The sequence below is a fragment of the Chiloscyllium plagiosum genome, unplaced genomic scaffold (assembly GCF_037043375.1).
Source record: "Chiloscyllium plagiosum isolate Xiang-an unplaced genomic scaffold, Cpla_swu_hap1 HiC_scaffold_27, whole genome shotgun sequence".
Classification (NCBI taxonomy): Eukaryota; Metazoa; Chordata; class Chondrichthyes; order Orectolobiformes; family Hemiscylliidae; genus Chiloscyllium; species Chiloscyllium plagiosum.
In genome coordinates, this window is record NW_028270165.1 from 44,313,451 (window position 1) to 44,322,114 (window position 8,664).

At 46.4% G+C, this 8,664-nt stretch overlaps 1 non-coding gene across 1 annotated transcript; it reads right to left on the minus strand.

The window, feature by feature from the left end:
* Nucleotides 1–1,425: 1,425 nt before the first annotated feature.
* On the minus strand, nt 1,426–1,497 carry trnae-uuc (transfer RNA glutamic acid (anticodon UUC)). Its single transcript has one exon. It is a non-coding gene; the product is annotated as a tRNA-Glu (tRNA).
* Nucleotides 1,498–8,664: the final 7,167 nt, after the last annotated feature.

Here is an 8,664-nt window from a genome sequence, read left to right on the forward strand (position 1 = left end):
CAGAGGAAGTGGTGAAGTCTAGTACGATTGCAACATTTAAAAGGCATTTGGTTAGGTATATGAATAGGAAGGGTTTGGAGGGATATGGGGCCGTGTGCTGTCAGGTGGGACGAGACTGGGTTGGGATAGTTGGTCGGCATGGACAAGTTGGACCAAACAGTCTGTTTCTGTGCTGTACATCTCTATGACTCTATGACTTCTTCTGGACATTCATTCTGCACTCAGACCACTCTCTTAAAAAACGATCTTTGTCCTGTCTTTATAAAATCTTTCTCTACTCACCTCAAAATATTTGCTCCCTGATCCTGAAACCCCCAGCTGAGGGAAAGGACACCTGCTGTTCACCTCATCCGTATCCCTCATGATTTTATAATCCTCTATATGCAATGTGTAGTGGCTCATTGAAATAATGTCCTGATGCAGCTTCGTTTGTGGGTGTTGGGATGATTGCTTCTGTGGTTAAGCACTTGGTTTGCGTGTGTTGTTTTTCTGTAGACGCTAGTGTGAAGTTCCCTATTGACTGTTCGCTCTACTGTGACATCTAAGAATGGCACTTTGTTGTTGTTCTCCTCCTTTTCAAACCAGGAGCCCCCCTCAGGCCTTAGTCTCACTACTTGGAACACCAATATACAGACTAGTCAAAGGCCTCCACTGAAGACTAAAACACCAAGTCGAAGATTCACGCCACTCCATTTATTCCATCCAAGAATTCCTGAACACCAAAGACACTAAGTTAGAAGAGGATGGAATAATGATGTCCTTTGACATAACAGCCCTGTTCACATCCATTAACATCAACGTGGCCAAAGAAAACTGGAGACACTACTCGAAGAACCAAAGACACAAACACAGCACCAACTTCATCAGCAAAGATAGCACTATCCACCTCGTGGAACTGTGCCTTAACCACCCACTTCATATTCAGTAACAAACCCAACAAACAAATCAACGTAACACCCATGAAACCACCAGTATCAGGATTCCGAGCAGAAGCAATAATGCAGAGGCTCAAACCAACAGCCCTTCCAACGATCCAACCCAAACTTTGTTGTCCGCCACAGTGATGACACTTTTGTCATCAAAAAATGAATCAAATTAGAGGAAACCTACAACACCATCAACAATATCCTTACTGGCATCAAATTCACAAAAGAGGAGAACAACAACAAAGTGCGATTTCTAGATGTCACAGTAGAGCGAACAGTCAATGGTAAATTCAAAACAGCGTTTACAGGAAAACAACACACACGAACCAAGTACTTAGCTACAGAAGCAATGATCCCTACACATACAAACAAGCCTGAATCAGGACACTATTTCAACGAGGCAATACACACTGCAGGAGCCAGTAACGACGAAGACCAATAAGGAACTCTACAGCGCATTTAAGGAGAATTTGTTGGCAAAAGATCCACTGAGAAATACTTCCCTGACCGGGAATCGAACCCGGGCCGCAGCGGTGAAAGCGCCGAATCCTAACCACTAGACCACCAGGGAGACAGGAGCGCTTCATCACAGCTCTAATGTAAATTGCTTCCCTGCCCGGAGATCGAACCTGGGCCACGATCGTGAGAAGGCTTCCACCAATGTCATTGCTTGTATCCATTGCTCCCGATGCGGTCTCCTCTACATCGGGGAGACTGGAGACTCCTCGCAGAGTCAAGTCACAGCGCTTGAGGGAACATCTCCAGGACACCCGCACCAATCAACCCCATCACTCTCTGGCCCAACATTTCAACCCCCCTCCCACTCTGCCAAGAACATGCAGGTCCTGGGCCTCCTCCATCGCCGCTCACTCCCCACCCGATGCCTGAAGGAAGAACGCCCCATCTTTCGCCTCGGATAAATTCAACCCCAGGACATCAATGTGGACTTCACCAGTTTCCTCATTTCCCCTCCCCCCACCTTACCTCAGTTCCAACCTTCCAGCTCAGCGCTGTCCTCATGACCTGTCCTACCTGCCAATCTCCCTTCTCAACTGTTCGCTCCACCCTCCTCTCTGACCTGTCACCTCCATCCCCACCCCCATTCACCTATTGTACTCTTTGCTACCTTCGACCCAGCACCCCCCAATTTATCTCGCCATCCCTGGAAGCGTCCTGCCTCTATTCCTGATGAAGGGCTTAAGCCCGAAATGTCGAATTTCCTGCTCCTCGGAAGCTGTCTGAACTGCTGTGCCTTTCCAGTACCACTCTGATCTGAACTCTGGTTTCCAGCATCTGCGGTCCCCACTTTTGCCTACCCAATAAACCCAGTGTGACGATTTCACATCAACAAACTGACACTAGCAGACACAACGTCTGCAGAAACCCTAGCCACATTACTTTACATTAAAGACATCTGTGAAATGATTTCCAGATAACTCAACCCTCTCAGCATTAAACAACGGCTAGTGAACCTTAAATACCCTATACAAACAACCCGCAAACGAATGTTATTTACAAAATACCATACAAGGAAATACATGAACTCTGCCGCACAGTTCTCTGTGGCAAGAAATGCTGGGATGAGATAAGGAAGATTTTTTCAGCCAAAACGAATCGGCACTAACTGGACAGCCATTTAAAATCAACGCTGTCAGGCCAGGATGGAAGACCGGAAGGGATAATCAGTTTTCTTATTTCCTGAAGATTTACAAAGCTGAGACTGAGTTTTGGCGTTTCTTCCCTTTCCACTCCCAGAAGCCGCAGTGGTTGGGGCGGTGAGTTGGGGAAAGTGAAATGTGTCCATGAGCAGCGTGTGGGGCTATTTCAGCTTCCCCTCCTCTGACAGCGCTGTGACGTGACTCTGATGTTCTCAGGGACACTTACTGACGCGAGACAGTGAAAAGATTCCCATTCCCGCAGATCGGGAATTCAAACCGTATGCCGGCTTCAGGACAATGAGAAAGATTAATTGGGGTGTGTGAAGAAACTGTGAGCTGCATTTCAAACAGGTAGGTGGAGTCAGATGCGTCATCCATTGCGCCCCTGGCACTGTGCGTACCTGACGCCGCCAGGTTGCAGAGTTCTGACGTTAACACGGACATGCGCAGCAATGAGAACATTCACAAGAGGAACAGCCAAAGATAATCACCGTCACTGCTTCCCTTCCATAGTCCCAACTTTGTGAAGCAGTATCTTTCATTGGGAAATAAAACACCTTCGGCCTCAGGTGCCTGCTTCATTTCGACCACGACTTCACGCCCCTCACTGTTCTAGTCTCATTTCCAAACTCTTGGCTCATATCCTCAAAAGCAGCTCTGTGGGTATCTGCTTGTTCCACCCTGACAGGCAGTGGGTTGCAGATTCCCGACCAGTCACAACGTGATTGAAATATTCCAACTCCTCCACTGATTTGCATCTTTAAAAAAGCCGTGGAGCAAACTCCCTTTCTTTTTGACGACAGTTCTCAACTGTAGTCGGCAGGGTTCACACCTGCGTGGGGAAACCGCAATGGATTTCATGTCCATCGCATTCGCTATTAGGCCCACCAATACAGAACCACTGTCGAAAGAGAATCAGAGACAACATTTCAGAACTTTTTTTTTCCTCATCCAGGTACAGCCAAACCTACTGAGTTGCTCCAGCAGTTTCGCTTTCTGTCTCGGACTGTCAGCATCCGCAGTCCTTTACGTTAGAAATTCAATCAATTCAGAAATCCCTTTGTGCTTCCTCAGTGGAAAAGATTTCCGTTTGGGAAACATTTTCCTGACACCATTAAAAACACGCATCTTTGCAGCCTAGAAACGAGAACAACAAACGCTCCGTCCCGGTGTGGCCTCAAACCACCAACCTCCCGGTTAATAGCCGAACGCACTGACCAGTTGCGCCATAGAGACAGGCTCGGACCGCTACGCACAGTCTCGTTGAGGAAGCTACTATTCAATTCATCATTCAACCTGCCCCGCCCAGAATTACCATTGTCAAAGCACTGATAACATGGTCGTCTGGTGTCAGCTCGGATTTCAGGTCCTGATTTCTCTGTCCTTTGGTCTCCCTGTTCAAACAGAGTTAAATGTTGTCTGTTCTCAGCTCTGCTCGATTTCTGCTGAATCTTTGACCCCCTTTTAAACCTTCTGGAGCAATGAAATATTCTGAGCCTCCTGGAAATGACAACTTATCTATACCTCTCCTGATTTTAAAAATCTCGATAAAGTTATCTGTCAACTTGCTAGGCTTCGTTGGAAAAATGTCCCAGCTTCTTCTTAACTCAAACCCTCCATTCCCAGCAGCACGCTGGTAAAGCCGGGAATAGGGATTTGTAGCAAATCACATAAATGTACTGTCTGAAAAAATCTGGCTGTGTTCTTGCCTGAGATATTGAGAGTCCCTCGTGTAAGTAATTACGAATGCAATTATTTTGGTCACAGAATTGAACAATCATTTTGCAAAAAAGGGGTCTACTCTGATAAGGAGGTAGTGGTCACTTCTAGGGTAAGTGAACAGTTTGTAGATCAGGGAGATGAAGTTCCAGACACTTGGGAAAGGCAAGAAATGACTGTGATAAATAAGACAAAGAACTGTGGATGCTGGAAATCTGAAACAAAAACTGAGAACACTGGAAAAACTCAGCAGGACTGGAAGCATATGTGGAGAAAAAGCAGAGATAAGGTTTCCAGTCCAACAACTCCTCTTCAGGATTCTGAAATAGTTTGTGAGAACCTCTTAAGACTACTGCTCCGCTTTAAGACCATAATACACAGGAGCAGGATGAGGCCATTTGGCCCATCGAGTCTACTCCACCAGTCGATCATGGCTGATATATTTCTCCATCCCATTCTGCTGCCTTCTCCTCATAACCCTTGACCCCTTACTAATCAAGAACCTATCTCTGTCTTAAATGCCCTCAATGACTTGGCATCCTCAACCCTTCTCCTAGTGGAAACATCATCTCCACATCCACACTATCCGGTCATAGAGTAGCACAGCGCTGCCTGACCCACTGTGATCTTTAGCATTTGTTGTTTTCAGGAAGGATTCCAGCATCTACAACAACGCGCTTCTAAATTTTGTACCCAAGTGGTTAGCTCTCCCTGGATCGCGTGAGATTTAACCTTACTCAACAATCCACTGTCTGGTACAATTAACAAAGTTCGCAGTCCCCACCTCTTTTTGCATACGTAGTTTGCACGATGGATCAGTGGTGAGCACTGCTGCCTCATAGCACCAAGGACACGCGTTCAATTCCAGCCTTGGGGCGACTGTCTGTGCGGCGTCGCCCGCACATGAGCGTTTGCATATTCTCCCTGCCATGTCTGCGTGGGTTTCCTCCGGCTGCTCTGGTTTCCTCCCAAAGTCTAACGATGTGCGGTTTCGGGAGAAGTGACCATACTAAATGGGCCCAGAGTGTGCAGTAAGTGTAGTGTAATGGGATAGGTGAAATTGTATGCATGGGTTACACTTTGGATGGTCTGTGTGGACTTGTTGGGCTGAATGGCGTGTTTCCACATTGTAGGAATTCTACGTGGCATTCCCCCAACTCCAGAGTCTCAGCGCTCTTGGCTTTTCCCATGGACAGTGTTGGGGAGGGAAACATTGTTTTACACGGGAGGAAGGTTCAGCGAGTGTGAAGCTAAAAGTACACGCAGTGCATTACTTGAGCTGTTTTCCCCGGTATACCAGAGGCTGAGGGGTGACCTTACGGACGTTTATAGAGTCATGCAAGGCATGGATAGGTTAAATAGACAAGGTCATTTCCCAGGGATGAGAGAAGTCCAGAACAGGAGGGTAGTATGTTTGGCGTGAGAGAGGCAAGTGTAAGGCATGATCTGCCGGAGGAAGTAGTGGATGTAGGTCCAATTATAACATTTAAAAGGCGTCTGGATGGATATATGAATAGGAAGAGTTCAGAGGGATATGGGCCAAGTGCTGGTAAATGAGACCAGATTAATTTAGGTTATCTGGTCGGCACGGATGAGTTGAATCGAAGGACCAGTTTTTGTGTTGTGTATCTCTATGACTCTGGCTTGCCCATAATGTTTGCCATGCCTGTATGTTCAGTTTCTGTCTGGTGTCGGTGCCAATGCCTTGATATCCCATTTCCTCCATCTCCCCAGATGTTAACCATTCCGTGTCTGGTTGTTTCTCAAGAAGCTGCATTGAAGGTTCATCCTGAATTGGTACTTTTTTTGCTTCCCAAAATCAGACTTACTCACTGCTTCATATCGTGAAAGATACTAACTTTCAGGTGGAGGGATCCAAAATTCAGAGGTGTCTGTCTTGATGTTTTCACTTTTCGGTCTCTGTAAGATCCTGAATCAGTCCCATCGGGAGAATTAGCTTGAGCGGGGTGAGAATAGAGGGGTGAGAGGGGGTGGGATGGTGCTTTCAATTTTGTGGAAAAAGAAAAGAGTGTTCTGCAGAAAGTAGAATTGCTTGTTTGGAATTTCTAACCTGGACTGACAGTGATGATTTTTGTAATCTCTTTTTACAGATTATTTGAAGATCTGAAGACGGAAGTTTCCATATCAATAGATGAAGGGCTTTGCCTGAAACATTGACTCTGCTGCTCCTCAGATGCTGCCTGATCTGCTGTGATTTTCAGGCATTGTACTTGGACTCTGACCTTTCAGCATTTGCTGTCCTCAATTTCACGTCAATGTCTGACAGTCACTGAATCCATCGGGACTATAACAATTTTCGACCATGATTCTGTGAGAAGAAACCAAGCTTTTTGGTTCCTGTTTCAGTACTTTTTCAACATCAGTGAGACTGGAAGAGAGACACTACTGTTGCAGCACTCTGACTGTGGAGCCAGTAAATGTTATACAGACTGGGAGGAGGAATTCACGGCAGAGAGGTGCTGTACACGCGTTTGTGTGCAGGTGAAGCTTCGGTCATGGAGAAACCTAAGGAATCCCGTCCCGTGGAGAAACCGTGGAAGTGTGGCGACTGTGGGTAAAGCTTCCGTTTCCCATCTGACCTGGAGACTCATGGGCGCAATCACACCGGGGAGAGACTGTTCTCCTGCTCTGAGTGCGGAAAGGGCTTCAGCAATTCCACCCGCCTGAATTGATACTTTTTTGCTTCCCAAAATCAGACTTACTCACTCCTAGATGTCGTGAAAGATACTAACTTTCAGGTGGAGGTATCCATAATTCAGAGGTGTCTGTCTTGATGTTTTCACTTGATGAGCCATCAGCGGGTCCACATTAGGAAGAGGCCTTCAGCAGCCGTGAGTGCGGGAAGACCTTCAGCAATTCCTCTGCCCTGCTGAGGCACCAGCGGGTCCACACCGGGGAGAGCCCGTTCTACTGCCTCAAGTGTGAGAAGCGCTTTACCCAGGCATCCCACCTTCGGATCCATACGGGGGAGAGGCCATTCCCCTGCCCAGAGTGCGGGAAGGCCTTCAGCAATTCCTCCCACGTGCTGAGGCACCAGCGGGTCCACACTGGGGAGAGGCCATTCACCTGCCCCGAGTGCAGGCGGAGGTTCTCATCATTCTGCACCTTGCAGAAGCAGCAGCGGGCACACCAGTGCTCCCAACAATCTGATTCTGCTGGTGAAACTGCTGTGGATCACTGCGAGGACTGAACCCCTGCCCATTCTGACAGTGCTTATAGTGGGAGAGTCGGTCGGATTTTTTTGTTTTATGCCGTCGTGCTCCCCCACCCCCGCAACTTTGCTTCCAGTGGGCGCTGCTGCTCGTTGAGACGAGGAGTTTTCTCTCTAGTGTTTTCTGTCCAGTTAAAGAATTATTGCCTCTGTCTGGGAACGGGCTCCAGTCTGTAAGAAATAGCTGAATACTTCAGGGTGTCCATTCACATTCAGCAGTGACATTGAAATTAAATTTACAGTTATGTGCCTGTGAACAACTCATCATCGAAGGATTCCCCAACGGCTTGGCAATCCATTGTTGGGAACTGTTTGCTTGAATTGATAATTTTAAAAATTCTCTTCCTTAATTTACCCCTTAATTTTGTGTCTATGGGATGGTGGAGGACTTGATCATAAGGCTTAAATCATTGCTATTAACTGGATTATCTTGTTTAACTTTGCCCTAGTAAATTTGCGGTATTCATAATTGTTTGTTCTTGTTTAAATTATAATTCTGGTGTGCAAGATCTGTTCATCAAGTGTGGTCCTCTTGATGAAACTGCTGTGGGTCACTCCCAGGACTGAACCCCTGTGCATTCTGACAGTGTGTGTGCAGTGGGAGAGTCAGTGGGCTTTTTTGTTTTTTGCCCTTGCCCCACCCTGCCCCGCCGCCCACTTTGCCTCCATTGGGCGTTGCTGCTTGTTGAGCCCAGGAGCTGTTCTCTCTAGATTCTACTGTCCAGTTAAAGAATTGTTGGCTCTTTCTGAGAATGAGTCCCAGCCTGAAAGAAATGGCTGAATACTTTGGGGTGTCTATTCACATTCAGCAGTGACTTTTAAATTAGATTTACAGTTACGTGTCTGTGAAAAACTCATAGTCCAAGTATTGCACAAAGGCTTGGCAATACATTGTTGGAAACTGTTTGTTTGAATTGGTAAGTTTTAAAAATAAATTCTTTCTTAATTTGCCGCTTAAATTTCTGTCTCTGAGATGATGGGGGACTTGATCAAAGAGTTTAAATCATTGCTATTAATTAGATTATCTACTTAACTTTGCCCTAGAAAAGTTGCCGTATTTATAATTGTTGGTTTTTGTTTAAATTATAATGTTGATGGTGCAAGATCTGTTCTTCATCAAGTCTGGTTT